Source organism: Ursus arctos, unplaced genomic scaffold, assembly GCF_023065955.2.
Source record: "Ursus arctos isolate Adak ecotype North America unplaced genomic scaffold, UrsArc2.0 scaffold_7, whole genome shotgun sequence".
Classification (NCBI taxonomy): domain Eukaryota; kingdom Metazoa; phylum Chordata; class Mammalia; order Carnivora; family Ursidae; genus Ursus; species Ursus arctos.
This window is the reverse complement of record NW_026623089.1, coordinates 45,886,103-45,903,933: the sequence shown is the minus strand read 5'-3', so window position 1 is coordinate 45,903,933 and position 17,831 is coordinate 45,886,103. Positions and strand designations below refer to the sequence as shown.

Below are 17,831 nucleotides of genomic sequence, written 5' to 3'. Positions count from 1 at the left end.
TATGAATATTGGCGCAAGAGCATTCCAGGCAGAGGAAACAGCAACCACATACAAAGGCCCAGCGGTGGGAATAGGATTGTTATGTTCAAGGGACAATAAGAAAGCAAGAGTAACATGAGTAAGGGAGGAAATGTAGGAGATGAGATCAGAAAGGGGGCGAGGGCACCTGGGTGGCTCAGTCGTTAAGCGTCTGCCTTCGGCTCAGGTCATGATCCCAGGGTCCTGGAATCGAGCTCCGCATCGAGCCCCGCATCGGGCTCCCTGCTCAGCAGGAAGCCTGCTTCTTCCTCTCCCACTCCCCCTGCTTGGGTTCCCTCTCTCGCTGGCTGTCTCTCTCTGTCAAATAAATAAATAAAATCTTAAAAAAAAAAAAAAGAAAGAAAGAAAGCGGCGGGGGAGGGGGAGATGGTAGAAACGCATACTATATCGTTCTGGCAAGTCACAGTGAGAACTTCCGAATTTTACAGAGAGAGATAAGAATCCACTGGCGGGTTTTGAGAAGATGAGTAACATGATCGGATTTCTATTATCCTGTCTGCTCTGAGATCATGATTGTAGAGGATCAAAGGTGCCACCCGGCAGACCACTTAGGACGTTACTGCACAAATCCAAGCGAGATAGTGGTGGGTGCAACCAGATGGTACTAGCAGAGGGGTGAGAAACTGCCAGATGCCAGGTATGTTTGAAGGCAGAGCTAAGAGGATTTCCTGAACAACTGGATGTGGGATGAAAGAGGTCAAGGATGACTCCACGATTTGGGGCCTGAGCAACATGAATGTTGCAACAGAGGGGACAGAACACGATGAGCCGGAGCAAAGGCTTTTGTGTGCTACAACGGTTACAGCGAACGAACCAGAGGTGTACCACACGGGATGCATCCAGACAGCGCGAGGGTGAAAAACAAGGTTCCAAATGCTACACTGATAGGATGCAATTTTCATAGATTTTTAAGACATGTACGACAGTACTGTTTAGAGCTCCCTATACACATAGTGAAGGCTAAAAACACATATGGGATGATAAATGATGTGCAGACAGGGTTGAGCACCATCTGGTTGCTTTACACTTTAAAAAATCCTATTGCTCAGGACAGATCCTAGAACGTTTGGGGATGGACCCAGGCATCATTTTTTTTTTTTTTTTTAAGCTCCCCGGGGATTCCACTATGGCGGCAACGTGGAAAACCACTGCCTTACATTGAGAAATGACCGTGAAATCTGAGAAGCACACGGAATTTTCCCTTTTTATGTTTAAGCCTTGGACAGAGTATGTTTTATTTATTTTATTTTGTTTTGTTTTAAAGTTTGTTTATTTAAGTAATTTCTACACTCAACGTGGGGCTCAAACTCATGACCCTGAGATCAAGAGTCACACATGCTCTTCCAGCTGAGCCAGCCAGGCACCCCTGCACAGAGTATCAGTTTTAGAGTTAGGCAAGAGACACCCATGCCCTGATTTCCATGTTTTTCAGCCGGGAAACATGAAGAAACTCTCCCACGAGGCAGCCAAGCTCAGCCTGTGGTCTTCTGATATCCAGTGGACTCCAATGGCTGATTGCAGGCTTGGGGCGGAAAGTGTACAAGAGAAGCCTGGAACATCTTGTTGTACCAAATGTGAATCAGGCTCCTGAAGACGACTGAAGGCTTGTAGAAAGGACAGACTCAGGATCCACTGGGAGGAGGTTCTTTCTTGCTAAAGATGGGGCAGTTTGAGTATCGTAATTGTGATGGATTAAAACATGTCAGATATGTTTAAAACTGTAAGTTCAGAATGATCCTTAAAAAAAAAAAGAAAATTTTTGGATGATGATAAGAAATCAGTTCATTTTAGGGGCGCCTGGGTGGCACAGCAGTTAAGCATCTGCCTTTAGGGCGTGATCCCGGCGTTATGGGATCGAGCCCCACATCAGGCTCCTCCGCTATGAGCCTGCTTCTTCCTCTCCCACTCCCCCTGCTTGTGTTCCCTCTCTCGCTGGCTGTCTCTCTCTCTGTCAACTAAATAAATAAAATCTTAAAAAAAAAAAAAAGAAATCAGTTCATTTTAAAACCTGGGGGGAAAAAAGAGGTAAGCATTTAACCTACCTTTGTTGGTTCAAAGTAACCAAAGATTTGATGAGAAAATTTCTCCTTAGAGAAGTACTCCCTCAGGGCTGGGCTGGCCATAATTAGCAATGGTGTGTGGGAGAGGCCAAGCCCCTGGAAGTGCCTTGCTGGCTCTGTCTGTAGGGCAGCTGCCTACAGAGCTTTCCCCCCAGGCAGATGAGGCCTCTGCCAGCACTCAGTAAGATGTGCTGGTCTGCTTCCTACTCTAAACGTTCCCTAACACAGATCAAATCAACTAAAATCTTGATCCCACGCCGCACTTCATGGGAGGAAGACAGTTCTGTACTAAACCTCCAGAATTGGACCACCAATTTGCAGTGAAACCTTGGCCTGGGCTCTTCCTTCTCTAGGCCTGTTTCCCATCTGTACCATGTAGCCACAGCCCTGTGGTTTCTTCCTCAGGACCAAACCTATAGCCCGTATCTCTGTGTTGTTGTTCTTTTTTTTTTTTTTTTTTAAAGATTTTATTTATTTATTTGACAGAGAGAGACAGCCAGGGAGAGAGGGAACACTGCAGGGGGAGTGGGAGAGGAAGAAGCAGGCTTCCAGCAGAGGAGCCTGATGTGGGGCCCGATCCCAGATTGCCGGGATCACGCCCTGAGCCGAAGGCAGACGCCCAACTACTGCGCCACCCAGGCGCCCCTCTGTGTTGTTGTTCTGTCTTCTGTTGGATCAATGGATTGGACATAGCAGGAAGATGTGGTCTTGTTCACTCTGGTTTCTCCGCAGCCAGGACAGAGCCTGGCGCTCAATAAATAATAGAGGTTGGATGGCACGACAACCATAAGCAAAGTCAAAAAACTAACAAACTATTGGGGAAAAACCATTTAACTGGAGCCTAACCTGATACAGTTTCATCAGAGCCTAACTGACCCAGCGGAAGAGAAATACAGTGGTCCTCCGTATCTGTGGTTTTGCTTTCTGTAGTTTCATTTACCCATGGTCAACCACAATCCGGAAGCAGACGATCCTCCTTGTGACTTATCGCCAGATGGTCAACAGTAACCCAACGCTACGTTATATGCCTATGTCAGTGACCTAAGTTCATCTCATCGTGTAGGCATTTTATCATCTCACATCATCACAAGAAGAAGGGTGAGTACAGTGCAATCAGATATTTTGAAAGAAAGAGACCACATTCATATAACTTTTGTTACAGTATGGTGTTATAATCATTCTATTTTATTATTAGTTATTGTTAATCTCTTACTATGCCTAATTTATAAATTGAACTTTATCATAAATATGTATGTACAGGAAAAAACATAGCATATATACAGTTCAGAACTATCCATGGTTTCAGATACCCACTGGAGGTCTTGGAACATACCTCCCGCAAATAAGGAGGGAGTACCATATCTAGCTCCAGCAGGCTCTCGCTTTCCACGTGGGAGAAGGGAAATGCCTAACCACAACCCACTGTGGCCGTCCTGTTCCATTTATGGGGGTTGGTGAGGGCTGGGTTGCACTAAGAAGCACGTGTGAAGCTCCCAGTCCAGAGGCACAGGCTCGATAAAAGGCTCACACTTCATCATAGGACTAGAGAACACTGTCCCCTGCCTACACACACACACTACTAAATTTTACCACCATATTCCTAAAGGACTGTTACAGCAATTCCTTTTACCCACTACATCCTGTCCAGCCAACAAGAAAAAATTACAAGGTATACTAAATGGCAAGTCCAAGTTTGAAGAGACAAAATGAGCATCAGGATCAGACTCAGATACGGTAGGAATGTTGGAATCATCAGGTTGAGAATTTAGAACCATTATGATGAATATACTAAGGGCCCTAATAGATAAAGCAGACAGCACGCAAGGACAGACCGACTACGCAAGCAGAGAAATGGAAATTTATGAAAGTATAAAAAAGAGAAACTAGAGATAAAAAAACCACTGTAATAGCAACAAGAATGTCTCTGATGAGCTTACTAGCAGACTGGACACAGCTGAGGAAAGAATCTCTGAGCTTGAGGATCCCTCAAGGGAAACTTTCCAAACTGAAAAGCAAAGAAAGGAGACTGAAAATAATGGAATAGAATATCCAAGAACTGTGGGACAATTAAAAATGAGGCATAATGCAGGCATAATGAGAATGTATACAAGGAGGAGAAGAGAGAAATAAGATAACTATTTCAAACTATGATGACTGAGAATTTCTCCCAAATTAATGTCAGACAACAAACTGCAGAATCAAGAAACCCAAGGAACACCAAGCAGGATGAATGGCAAACAAAAACAAAAACAAAAAAACACACAAACAATAACAACAAAAACCCTACATCTATGTATATCCTATTAAAATTGCAGAACATCAAAAGTGAGATAAAGCCTTGAAAAATCAGAGGAAAAATACCTTACCTATCAAAGAACAAAATTAAGAATTGCACCTGACTTCTCTTTAGAAACCTTGCAAGCAAGAAGAGAGTGGAGTGTAATTTTTCAAGTGTTGGGGTGGAAAAATACCACCAACCTACAACTCTGTATCCTGTGAAATTATCCTTTGAAAATGAAGGAGAAATAAAGACTTTCTAAGACAAACACAAATTGAGGGACTTTTTGCAAGTCTATCTGCTTTAGAGAGAAGGAAAATGATATAGACCAGAAACTCAGATCTGCATAAAGGAAAAAAAGAGCATCAAAGGAATAAGTGAAGGTAAAATAAAAACATTTTTCTTATTCTTAATTGATATAACAGCTAGGTTTGTTCAAAATAATAGTAACAGTACATTCAATTACATATGCTTATATTTATGCTTATATAAGTCAAATGAATGACAGCAATGATGCAATGGATGGGAGGGAGGACTTAGGATTATTTTGCTCTTATAAGGTACTCCCAGGGCTCATGAAGTAGTGTAGAGTTATTTGAAATGGGACTTGTATTAGTTATAAATGTATACTTCAAACTCTAGGGCAATCACTGAAAAAAGTCAAAAAGGAAGAATAACTGATACACTGGGAAAGAGAAAATGGAATCATAAAATGATCAGTTAAAGCCACAAAAGACAAAAAAAGTGGAAGACAAAAATAGCAACAATAACAAAAAAGCAACGAATATGATAGATATTAATCCAACTATATCAATAACCACTTTCTTTGTTAAAAATTTTATTCATTCATTCATTCATTCATTCATTCATTCATTCATTTGAGAGAGAGACAGCGAGAGCACATGTGCACACGAGCAGGGGGCAGAGCAGAGGGGAAAGAAGAGGGTGAAAATCTCCAGCAGACTGCACTGAGTGTGGAGCCCAATGTGGACTCGATCCCACCACACTGAGATCATGATCTGAGCCAAAATGAAGAGGTGGATGCCCAACTGACTGAGCCACCCAGGCGCTCCTATCAATAACCACTTTAAATGCAATGGTCAAAATACACCAAGAAAAGAGATTGTCACAGTGGATGAAAAGACAAGACCCAACCGTGTTATCTACACGAGACCCACTTTAAACATAAAGACACATATACATTAAAACTAAATAGATGGAGAAAGACATACCATGCTAACATGAATCCAAACAAAAGAAAAGTAGCTGTATTAATTTCAGATCAAGCAGACTTCAGAGCAAGGAACGTTATCAGAGATAAAGACGGGTATTACATACGATACAGGCATTCTTCTGCAAGAAGACAAAACAATCCTAATGTGTATATGTCTAACAGGAGAGCATCAAAATACATGAGGCAAACACTGATAGAACCACAGGAGGAATAGATGAATCCACTATTAGAGCTGGAGACTTCAACACCTGTGTATCAGAAATAGAACCAGAGGCAGAAAACCAGTAAGGACATAATTGAACTCAACAGTAATCATCAATCAACTGGATATAATGAGCATCTGTAGACTGCTTCGTACAGTAGTAAACTACACATTGTCCCCCAGCTCACATGGAGCGTTCCCCAAGATACAGCACAGTCTGGGGCATAAAACACAACTTCACCATCTAAAAGAATAGAAATTATACAATGTCTGCTCTCAGACCACAGTGGAATTAAACTAGAAATCAATAACACAAAAATAGCTGGAAACTCCACAATACTTGGAGATTAAACAACACACTTCTAAATAACACATGGGCCAATGAAGAAATCTCAAGGGAAATATGAAAATATTTTTAGTTAAGTGAAAGTGAAATGCAACTAATCAAAATTTGTGAGATGCAGCAAAGGCAGTGATTAGAGGAAATTTATAGCATTGAATGCATATAATAGAAAAGAAGAAAGATGTAAAATCAATTAATCTAAGCTTCTACCTTAGGAAACTAGAAAAAGAAGAGCAAACTAAACCCAAAGTAAACAGAAGAAAAGAAAGAAAAATTAGAGTAGAAATCAAGGAAATTGAAAACAAAAAATAAAAAGAGAAAATTAAACCAACAAGCTGATTCCTTGAAAAAAATCACTCAAATTGGTAAGCCTGTAGCCAGACTAAGAAGAAAAGAGGGAGGACACAAATTACTATCATCAGAAATGATGGGGCGCCTGGGTGGCCCAGTCGTTAAGCGTCTGCTTTTGGCTCAGGGCGTGATCCCAGCGTTCTGGGACCGAGCCCCACATCAGGCTCCTCCGCTGTGAGCCTGCTTCTTCCTCTCCCACTCCCCCTGCTTGTGTTCCCTCTCTCTCTGGCTGTCTCTCTCTGTCAAATAAATAAAAAAAGCTCAAAAAAAAAAAATGAAATGAAAGAATGGACATCAATATAGTCCCCTTGGGCATTTTTTTAAAAATTATATTTTATTTTATTTCCCCGGGGACATTAAAAGAATAATAAAGGAATACTATGAATATCTCTATACCCACAAATGTGATGACCTACATGAAATGAACAATTTCCACCTAAGACATAATCTGCCAACACTCACACAAGAAGAAATAGACAATTTGAATAGGCCTACATCTATTGCAGAAAGTGAGCTGATAATTAATAACCCTCCAAAATGGAAAGCACAAGTTTCATATGGGTTCATTCATGAATTTCTACCAAACATTTAAAGAAGAAATTATACTAATTCTCTACAATCTCTTTCAGAAGACAGAAGTAGAGTCAATGCTTCCTAATTCATTCTACGAGGCCAGAATTCTCCTAATACCAAAACCAGACAAATACAAGAAAAGTACAGTCGAATATCTCTCATAAACATAAATGCAAAAATGCTTAAAAAAATAGCAAATTAAATACTACAGTGTATACGAAGAATTACACACCACGAACAAGTGGGATTTATCATGGGTATATAAAGCGGTTCAACATTCAAAAATCAATTCATGTAATCCATCACAATAGGCTAAAGAAAAAAATTACATGATCATATCAATAGATAGAGAAAAAGCATTTGATGAAATCCAAACCCTCAGAAACCCTGAAAGAAAGAAAGAAAGAAAGAAAGAAAGAAAGAAAGAAAGAAAGAAAGAAAGAAAGAAAAGAAACCCTCAGTAAATAGGCATAAAAGGGGAACTTCCTCAACTTGATAAAAAAAAAAAACTATTAAAAAAAACCCACATAGACAATCATGTCATCTGCTCTACAGTCTGTTCCACTCATCTGTGTGCCTGTTTTTTATGCCAGTACTATCCTATTTTGATTATTATAACTTTGTAATATAGCTTGAAATCAGGAAGTGTGATCCTCCAGCTTTGTTCTTTTTCCTTAGGATTGCTTTGGCTATTCGGGGTCTTTTGTGGTTCCATACAAATTTTAGAACAGTTTTATCTGTATCTGTAACAAATGCCATTGGTTTTGACAGGGATTGCACTGGGCCTGTAGACTGATTTGGTTAGCATGGACGTCTTCACAATATTAATTCACGGCATATCTTTCCATTCATTTGTATCTTCTTCAATCTGTTATCAGTGTCGTACAGTTTTCAGTGTACAGGGCTTTTGCCTCCTTGGTTAAATTTATTCCTAAATATTTTGTTGTTTTTTGATGCTACGGTAAATGGGATTGCTTTCTTTTTTCTATTATCACCATTTTATTTCCGAAAAGTTCACAATGTCTTCTTCTTATTTATGATTTTAATAATATGAGCCTTTCCCCCCCCTTTTCTGCTTAATATTGTATCCTGTGACATTACTGAATTCATTTATTAGTCCTAGTAGTTTTTGCCGAAGTCTTTGTTTCTTATATCATGTTCATCTGCAGTGATAATTCGACTACTTCCTTTCTGATCTGGATGTCTTTTATTTCTTTTTCTTGCCTAATTGCTATGGCTAGGACTTCCAGGACTCAGTTGAATAGAAATGGTGAGAGTGAGTCTTGTCTTGTTTCTGATCTTAGAGGAAAGGCCTTTAACTTTATACCATTGAGTATGATGTGAGCAGTAAGCTTGTCATATACGGCCTTTATTATGTTGAGGAATGGTCCTTCTATACCTAATTTGTTGAGAGCTTTTATCATGAAAGGATGTTGAATTTTGACAAATGGTAAACATACTTCTTTCCATTAAGATATAACCTGGAAGGGAGCGCTTGGCTGGCTCAGTCAAAGGAGCATGCAATTCTTGATCTTGGGGTCATGAGTTCAAGCCCCATGTTGGGTACAGAGATTACTGAAATACATAAAACTAAAAAAAAAAAAAAAAAGATATAACCTGGAAGAGGTGCACATCACTTTTGATTCCATCCCATTGGCCAGGCAGGACTCAGGGCTGCACTCTACTGCAAGGGTGGCTGGGAAATGTAGTCTTTCTAAAGGATGGCTCTATATTTGTTAAACATTGGTGACTCTATCCCTAAAAAAAAAGAAAATGGAATGGATTTGAGGGTTCAACAGCAGTGTCTGCCCTAACATATTGATGGGAAAATACTTGAAAAACTGGTAAGAGTATTTGTCTCTACGAACAGGGTACTGGTGGCTGGGAATACAGATGCGAGAAAAATGTTCTCTTTAAACTCTAATTTGTGCCATGTGAATGCATTGACTAATTAAACATTTTTAACAAAGTACTGAAAAAATTTAACAAAATACTGAAAAAGCACACACTACCCTATGTGCTTAGTAAACCTCAACACCTGGTTCACTAACCAGAAGTTTCTGTGCCCTCGCCCTCACCCCCGCAGAGAGGGTTATAGATGCGGTGTGAAACTCAGGCCACAGCAAACTGTACACAATTCATATGGCTTGAGGGGCTGGGGAAGCCCCGCTGGCCAGCATGGGCAGAGGCCTGAAAAGAAATGCAAATTCAGATAAACGTGTGGGAGAGCTGCTCTTCCGGAGCTAGTAGACCTAGCTGGCACCAAGCCTTCCTTGTACCCTTCCTGACTGTGCTAAGTTTGCTTGGGGGAGAGGCCGATTCTGCCGCCAAGCCCTTTCTCCAGCACTGCTCATGCACAGAGGCAGGAGCAGACCAGCGCCCTCTGGGCTGGAGGGGTTGGGAAGCTGGGCCTGGCAACAAGGCCAGCTCCTGGCGTAGGCGGTGCTGCTTGCCCTCTGAAGCAAGGAGCTTCTGAACCTTCTGCCGGCCAGACGTCTCAGCTGCCTTTATCCGGCTCTCACCTCCTCCTCAGGCTTCATGACTCAAGAGAACTGTGGAACAAACTTTAGCCCTGTGTGGGGTGATGTCTGGGGGCGCCACCAGCAATGAACCCCTCAACCTAGTGATGGGCCAGCTCCTTCCTACTGGTCCCAGCTGGGCCAGGTGGCGCAGCACAAGACGGACACCCTCCCATCCCCCGGCGCACCCACAGTGCAGGTCCTGCTCCCTTGACTGGCTCCCAGCACCCCATGGGGCTCCCCACAGCTGTTCTTTAATGCCCAAGGGGCTCCGTGCACAAAGAGAAACACATCGAGCTCTCCGCCTTGTCTGATGTGCAGTGGAGGAAAATGGAAACAGCATTTCTTCACATATTCACATTTGGGCATACCTCAGAGGCACTGTTGGTTGGGTTCCAGACTGCCGCAGCAAAGCGAACAGCACAATAAAGCAAGTCAAATGAATTTTTTGGTTTCCTGGTGCATGTGACAGTTATGTTTACGCTACAGTCTGTTACTTACGTCTATGAAGGGCGCTACAGTGTTATGTCTAAACACACCCGTGTACATACCTTAATCAAAAAATACTTTATTGCTAAAGAACACTAACCACCATTTGAGTTTCCAGTGAGTTGTAATCTTCTTGCCGGTGGAGGCTGTTGCCTCGGTGTTAATGCCTGAGACTGATCAGAGCGGGGCGGCTGTGGCAATTTCTTAAAATAAGACGACAATGAAGTTTGTTACATTGATCGACTCTTCCTTTGCCTTGAACACTTGGAGGCCCTTGTAGGGTTATTAATTGGCTTAATTTCAAGATTGTTGTGTCTCAGGGAATAGGGAGACCTGAGGAGAGGGAGAGACGGGGGAATGGCCAATGAGCGGAGCAGCACACAACATTCATCAGTGGAGTGCTCTGTCTTGTATGGGCGTGTTTCATGGCGCCCAAACCAAAGATCAAACATCAAAGATCCCTGATCACAGATCAGCATAACACATACAATAATAACGAAAAACTTTGAAATATTATGAGAATCACCAAATGTAACACGGAGACACAAGCTCACAAATGCTGTTGGAAAATGGCACCAGTAGACTCGCTTGATGCAGGGTGGCCACAAACCTTCCATTTGTAAAAAAACGCAGTATCTGCAAGGCCTCACAAAGCACACACAAGACGAGGTATGCCTGTAGCCTTTCCACAACTAATACATTGAATTTTTATGATTTTAACAAAGTAGATTTCCCCGAACACTTAAACGTTACATGTAATCAATTACGCTCTTCCTAATTCTAATGATGCAGAGTCTCATAAATGTTTCAACCGCCTTTAAAAATCGACTAGTAAGAATACAGTCATCACAAAACCGGATCCGCATACTCATACTAAGACTGGTTACAAAATGCGATAGCATGCATCTAAATTTATTATCTGTCGTCAGCAGGCCTAACAGCAGACAGGGTAGACGTGTGCCCATACGCCACGCATCACTGCCCTCTCCTGGGCATCTCAGAGAGCTGACATGCCACACCTCCTGTGGGAGGCCCCTCAGCAGATCCCTGGGTCACAAACCAGCCATCCTGGGCACAGTGACCAGACCTGGGGTGGGTCCTAGATTCTAAGCCAGGACCTCATGGGCTGGCCAGGCACCTACAAGACTGGCACTGAAGTTCTGCCCAAGAAAGGATGTGGGTGGTGACGGCTGACCAAAGCAACCAGCAACTCACTTGGGGCCCCTGAAGTCTCTCAGGGAAAGGAAGGGGGCAAAAGCCAAAGACTCACAGAGGAGGCAGTGGGCAGAAGCCAGGCGGGAGCCCTGGGGAAGTTGGGGACCAGCTGGCCAGCAGCAGCCGGAGCAGCAGGAACAAAGCGAGACACCAGTGTCAGAGTTGGAATAATGCTCTGGGAGTTGGTGACTGGAGGCCAAGTGTGAAGAGCCTGGCTAAGGGACTAGCCTGAGGGGTTTTCTACTTACCCGAATCTTCACACAGTCAAAGGGAATGGACGAAAGGTGTTCTGAGCTGAGGTGATGGCATGTGTGGAGGCCAGGCACACAGGAAACAGAAATGGATCCAGGGACTTGTGTGCAGGAAGTAAGGGGAAGCAGGATGGGGTATGTGGGGGGGGGGGGGGGAGGAACTGTGAGGCCATGCCAAGGGAAGCCTCACCTGACCCCGTGGGGAGGCAGGGGCTGGGGTCACTCATCAGTTGTCTGGAAATGAGGAAAGGGGGCTTTGGTGAGCATCAGGCCCTAGAGCCTTGGGGAAGGCAGCTTCCCTCTGCCAGAGGCAGTTCCCTCCTGAGTGATCAGATTTTGACACCTGATCCCGAAGGGTGGTGTGTGCGGCCACCATCACACTAGAGACCGAGGGCCGGCTCAGTGAGTGTGAGGGTGGCCTGTGGTCAGAGATGTGGTCACTGTAGAACATTCAGTGAAAAGAACTTCTAATGGTTTAGGGGAGGGGGCTGGCAGGATCAGATTTTCATTCTAGACTGGGGCAGCAGCTCCGGAGAGAGAACAAGACTGGCAAGAAATGTGAGGTGTGGCCAGTGTACAGAAGAGATCAAAAGGCATGGGAATGGCTTAGACTGCACAGAGCCTGTGGAGGTGAGGGGGGCGGGGGGAAAGGGCTCAGTGCAGAGTCTGGGAAGAGCAGCAACACTCACGGGGAGATCAGGAGACTCCAAGGAGTTGGGTGTGCAACACGTGGTCTTTCCTGGCTGGGTAAATAGGAGAGCCAAGAGAACGAAAGCTCCAGGAAGGAAGGCGACATCCACAGTGTCAGAGGACTGAGAAGCCCTCCTCGCCTCCTCCAACATACACACCCCTCAGTGGCTGTACAATTTCCTTTCAGCCAACTGCCCCTAGATGGCAGTGTGTGCACATGGCAGGAACTGCCCAAAAAAACTCCCCAGAGACAGCAAGGCTCTCCATGGGACCAGCAGCAAGCTGTGAGAGGGGCCGGGAGGCACCCACGATGCCCACGGCATCCACCTATGCTCCGCTCTGCTTCAGGGGTGTGTGGGGTGTGCCTCTCTCTCCCCCTTTTGGGGGGGTAGGGGTCCTATCAGGATTCCTGCTGGCAGGGCCTGAGCATAGAGGTCTCAGGGACACAGCAGCCCCCCAAATCCCTGTGTTCATGATTCCCCAGGGGTACAGTCTTGGGTGGAAGATTGGACATCAAGCTGATGGCTCTGGTTCTATCACTTATGGGCTGCATGTCTCCCTAAGACTTCTTTCTACATTTGTTTTATAAATGTATAGCTTTGTGAAGGTCAGTTCATGTGAGATTATTCCAGAAGGAACACTTTTTATACCGCCAGGTAACTTTCACTTTCACTTTCATAGACAGGTGTCTGTCCCTTATTTCCAAGCTTTCAGGGACAGAGCTGGGGGTTGAGTGCAGGCAGTCTCACGGGTCCGTGTCTTAACCTCTCTGATCTGCACCTCCCTCTCATGTCTCATCTGGCCACATTTGGGGGGTTCCTCTTGGCAAAACCATCTTCTCTCATTTGAAGTGATTACGGTACGGGTGACTCACAGATGGGCAGGGCTGGAAGGGCATGGGGAGGTTACCTTCTGAACAAGCTTCCCATTCAGGTCCCAGGTCCACCCTGTAGGTCTGCTCTGGCTCTCCTTACTGAGGAAGCTGTCCTCCTCAGAGCCAGAGTGTGGTCATTCGGAGGCTGCTCCAGGTCCACTTCCCACATTCCAGACAGGCAGAAGAGCACAAAGGACAGAGCCGCAGCACCTGCGTTAGGAAAGTGAAACTTTCCCAGAAATCCCCACAGACACCTGCCGATGTCTCCTTGGCCAAGATGGGTCACATGGCAAGCCTTAGCTCCAAGGGAGGCTGGGAAATGTAATTTTGAAAAAAATAGGTTCCCAAGCCTGTTTGAAAGAAAGGAGAGGACAATGGATATTGAGAAAGCAGCACATGAATGGTAGTTAAAACCACGGAGGTATAGGGAATCGCCCTGGGACTGGGAGATGTGAAAGGAAAAAGACCAAGGCAGCATTCTGATGAACGCAGACTTGGAGAAGATCAGGAAGAGAAAGAAGACAAGGACCAAGGAGACCGAAAGAGCGGCCAGGGAGGTAGGAGCAGAGCCAGAAGCGTGGTGTGTGTACCAGTCAAGGGCGATGAACGTTTCAGGAAGGAAGGACTGATCCCCAGTTTCCAGTACTGCGTTGTGGAGCTCTGACCGGCCTCGCCCTGCTTACCTTTAGACTTCTCCAACACCAAGTCCCACTTCGGCTCAAGCTCCTTCCTCCCTCTTCCCCTGCTCCTGGCCTGTCCACAGAGAAACGTTGCAGCATGGAGCCCAGGAAGAAAAAAGGCAGCGCGGGGACCAAAATCGGAACTGGACCAAGACGGAGGGGTAAGGAGGAAGTCAGAGCACAATTAAGACCGAGCTTTGCCAGTTAGCATTTTATTTACAGCCAACTACAGGTTCAGGAAAAGGAGAAGAAACTCTCAGCGTCTTTTTCTTCCTTCCTGTTCTGGCTTTTGTTCCCATAATCCATACCTCAGGCTTGCAGTCTGCACTATATAATTCAGCTATATTCTTGGTAATTACAGTTCCAGGGGCTGGCTTGGAAACTAAGTCACTGGTTATAATACAGCCGGCCCTTTTAGGAACTGGGGCTGTCTGTCTCTGGATTCTTTTTATTTTTTTTTAAACCAGGAAAATAAAATGGGCCTGCTCTGCTTTGAGTATCCCTGATGCTCTGAAGCCACCCATATTGCTAGAAAAATATGGGTCAGGTAAAGCTTAGTGGGTCTCATATGGCAGCTGGGAATGGCGTAAGTAACTGTCAGGCGAGGCCTGGTGGGGGCGGGTGGAGGCCATGGTGGCTCTGTGGGCATTTCCTTCACCTTCTTCGTACTCTGCCACAGTGTGGCCAACTGGTCCGCGAGGGAGCGGTCTCTCAGAGGCTGCTTAGGCTGGCAGACCTCCACCATCTAGTCCATGGTGATTCACTCTCTCCTTCCTCCTTGCTCTAAGCTCCTCCTTCACACCCAGAATTCAGCAGATATCAGGTGTGAATGACTGCCTTTCCGAGGCCAACTTCACTGGAAACATCTCTGCCTCCATACCCCCCTCAATAATGGTGGTGGTGTCCCTCCATCAGAGGTGTCCTCTCCATTAGGGCCCATATCCCATCTCCCATCTCCCTTTCTTCAGAATCCTCACTCCTGCCTTCTGTCCTGGATCATTCCTATCACTCCATAAACTTGCTCTAGTAACTTCCATATTTCAACAAACCCCTCTGTATTCTAACAAAAGTTAAACCTAGATATGGTTACCAGCATCAGAAAACGGGGGATTAAACGAGACGGAAATTTCTTTCTCTCACAGACAAAGTCAAGAGGTAGGTATTCCCGAGCAGGTATGGTGGCTCCCCCAACATTAGGAACCCAGATGTATTCTAACTTGTGGCACTAACATTCTCAACACATGCCTCCCACTTCAAAGTCTAATATGGTTGCTTGAGCTTAAGTTATACATTCGTGTATTCCAGTATTCCAGTGAGCGGGAGAGCCAAGCTGAGGAGAGAGCACCACGGCCCTTTAAAGCTAGCTCTCAAGTTGTACGTGGACACCCCTTCCTTGCTGCTGGTTAGCTGGAACTAAGTCACATGACCACACCTAGCTGCAAGGGAGTCTGACAACTTGCTTTTATTCTGGGGAGCCATGTAGCCAGGGGAAAATGGCTATTAGGGTCATCTAGCAATCTCTGCCAAAGTCTCCTGTGATTCCACATTCGTTTCGAGACCCCTCCTAGTGCTCTTGTTCCCTGTTAGACAAGCTGTCCAAACATGACAGCTCCACCATGGTCTGGCTCCCGTCCCACTACTCCAGGAACACGGCCCTTATCACAGTCACTAATGTCTTTCATGTTGCCAGAGTCGATGGATCCCTGACTGTCTTCAGCTTATCTGAGCTCCAAGCAGCATCTGACGCAGCTGACCACTTGGTTCTAGAAGCTCTTTCCTCTCTCTGTCTCTGGGATATAGCAGTCTCCTGGTTCTCCTCTTGCCTCCTCAGCCTCTCTTGCTTAGTCTTCTTTCCGACCCTGGCTCCTCTGACTCCTCTGGGGTCCTCTTGAACCCTCTCTTCTGCAACTATTAGCTCACCCTAGGTGACTTCCTCAGATACCACAGCCTTTACCGTCTTTAAGATGATGCCTCCCAAAGCCCCATTCCCAGACCAGGCCTCGTTTCTGAGCTCCTAGTCTCAACAGTTGAGTTGGGTCTCTGATGGGCATCTCAAAGTCCACATGGCTAAAGCAGAATTCCTGATGCTTCTCCCTGAGCTATAGTCCCTTTCCTCTAGGTTACCTCATCCAATCAACGAGGCCCCGTCCACCAGCTTACTCCAGCCAGAAATTTGAAAGTTATCTTTGCTTTCTCCCTTTCCTCCCGACATCCATCCTACCAATATGTCCTGTTGAGTTCAAGTCCAAAATAGCTTCTCTCAACTACTCATCTTAGTGCGGCCACAATTTGGTCCAAACCACCATTATCTTTGGCCTGGGCTGCCACAACAGTCTAATTGTCTTCTTGCTTTTATTTCTGCCTGCCACCCACCCAGTGCATTCTTCACACAGCAGTAAATCAGAACACGTTAGTCTTTTGCATAAAACCCTTCGATGGTTTAATAAAAAGCCTCCAACCGTAGATAGTCTCGCATGCCCTGCCCACCTCCCCACTTCATCCTGATCCTCCTTCACAGGCCCGCTACTCAAGCCACACTGTTTTCTTTCAGCTCCTTCACATGTCCACATCCAGAGCTTACCTTTTTCCAGGGCCTCGGCACTAACTGCTCTCAACCTGGAAGGTATCTGCCTGGCTTTTCCCCAGGCTGTTGCCTCATCCATTTGACTTTAACATCTCCTTCTCAAAGACACTCTCCCTGCCAGCTCCATGGAAAGTGGCTCCTACTCTCTATCCCAGCCCCTTGCTTTTGTTCCAGCATTTATCTCAACTTGTAATTGTCTCCCCCACTAAAAGTAAGCTTTATGGAGCAAGAGGCTTCAGCAGTCTTGTTTAGTGTTGTATCCTCAGCATCAGAATAGGGCCTGGCACAGATGAGGCACTCAGTCAAGCACTCACGGTCTGCCTAAGGGTGACTAAATGGACAGGTTCCCCACGGAGGTCCCTAAGCTGCCTGGGATGCCACAAGCAGGCTGCCTCTCCCTTAATAAAAATAACTGGGAATGGTCTGAACAGTCTGCATTGCAAGATCTTCTCCTTTCATAGGACTCAACCTGTTGGTTGCTTGTACTAGAACGTGGCCCAGTTTTGATAGGTGCCACTTTCCTGTTGCCCACCTAGCCCTCCTCCACTTGGATGAGTTTAAGAGTCAGAAGTGCCTGTGCCTCATTTCAGAGAGGTGGGAGGAGACCACTGAGGTCAGCCTTTCTAATACCAGTACCCAGCCAGCAGTGTGACCACCCCTCTGCAAGCGATAGGGCCAGTCTCCCTCCTTCCTCAAGAGTGCTCTCAGCCACGTCCCCAGGACAGATCTTAGGAACAAATCTCGGCAGGCGGTCCAAAGAAAGCTTGGTATTTTTAGCACCAAGACAAGAAGGAGCAGGTCTTTGCCGCCCAGTGTGCAAAGAAAGGCAAATATTAACTACCTTCTCTTGAAGCACCCACCCCCACCCTCCCAGGCCGGACAGGAGCGCCTACTTCTCTCTTTCTCTTTTTTAAATAAGCTCTATGCACAACGGGGGATTGAACTGAAGACCACCAAGATCAATAGTCGCTTGCTCTACGGGCTGAGCCAGCCAGGAGCCCCGCCTCCTATTTTCAATACGGCCATTTTTCTAATCCTGCGCTCACCCCTACCGGTCACCCCCGTACCCCTTGAGATGTGGCCTCCCCTCGGGCTCCACAACTCGGATTTCTCGCAGGCTGGGGGGCCCGCCGAGTCGTTGGCAAGGCCGTCGGCGCCCGCGCGGCGCACCTTCGTCGAGCGATAGCGGGGGCCCCAGAGCGAGACAAAGGGACGGACCGGCGATCAGGCCCCGCCGCCGCCGTAGCGGCGGCAGCGCGGGCGGAAAGGCCGGGCGGGCTGGGGGAGGGGCGAGCCGGGGGCGACAGGGGCGGGCCTGGGGCGTGGCCTTCCGGGGGCGGGGCGGGGGCGGGGGCGGGCCCAAGGCGCGCTGGGCGGCACTGCACGGCGCAGGGAAGCGGCGCTTTTCTCTCCGCTGCCGCCCGGCGCCGCGCCCCCGGCCCCGCCCCT

General features: G+C 46.1%; 1 long non-coding RNA gene across 1 annotated transcript; it reads right to left on the bottom strand.

Moving 5' to 3' along the window:
* Window positions 1–3,609: 3,609 nt before the first annotated feature.
* Window positions 3,610–17,640, bottom strand: LOC125282766 (uncharacterized). The gene is made up of 5 exons (XR_007190012.2): window positions 17,450–17,640; window positions 13,802–13,941; window positions 13,154–13,328; window positions 10,189–10,421; window positions 3,610–8,838 (listed from the first exon to the last, which is right to left on the bottom strand). It is a non-coding gene; the product is annotated as an uncharacterized LOC125282766 (long non-coding RNA).
* Between the last annotated feature and the right edge of the window lie 191 nt (window positions 17,641–17,831).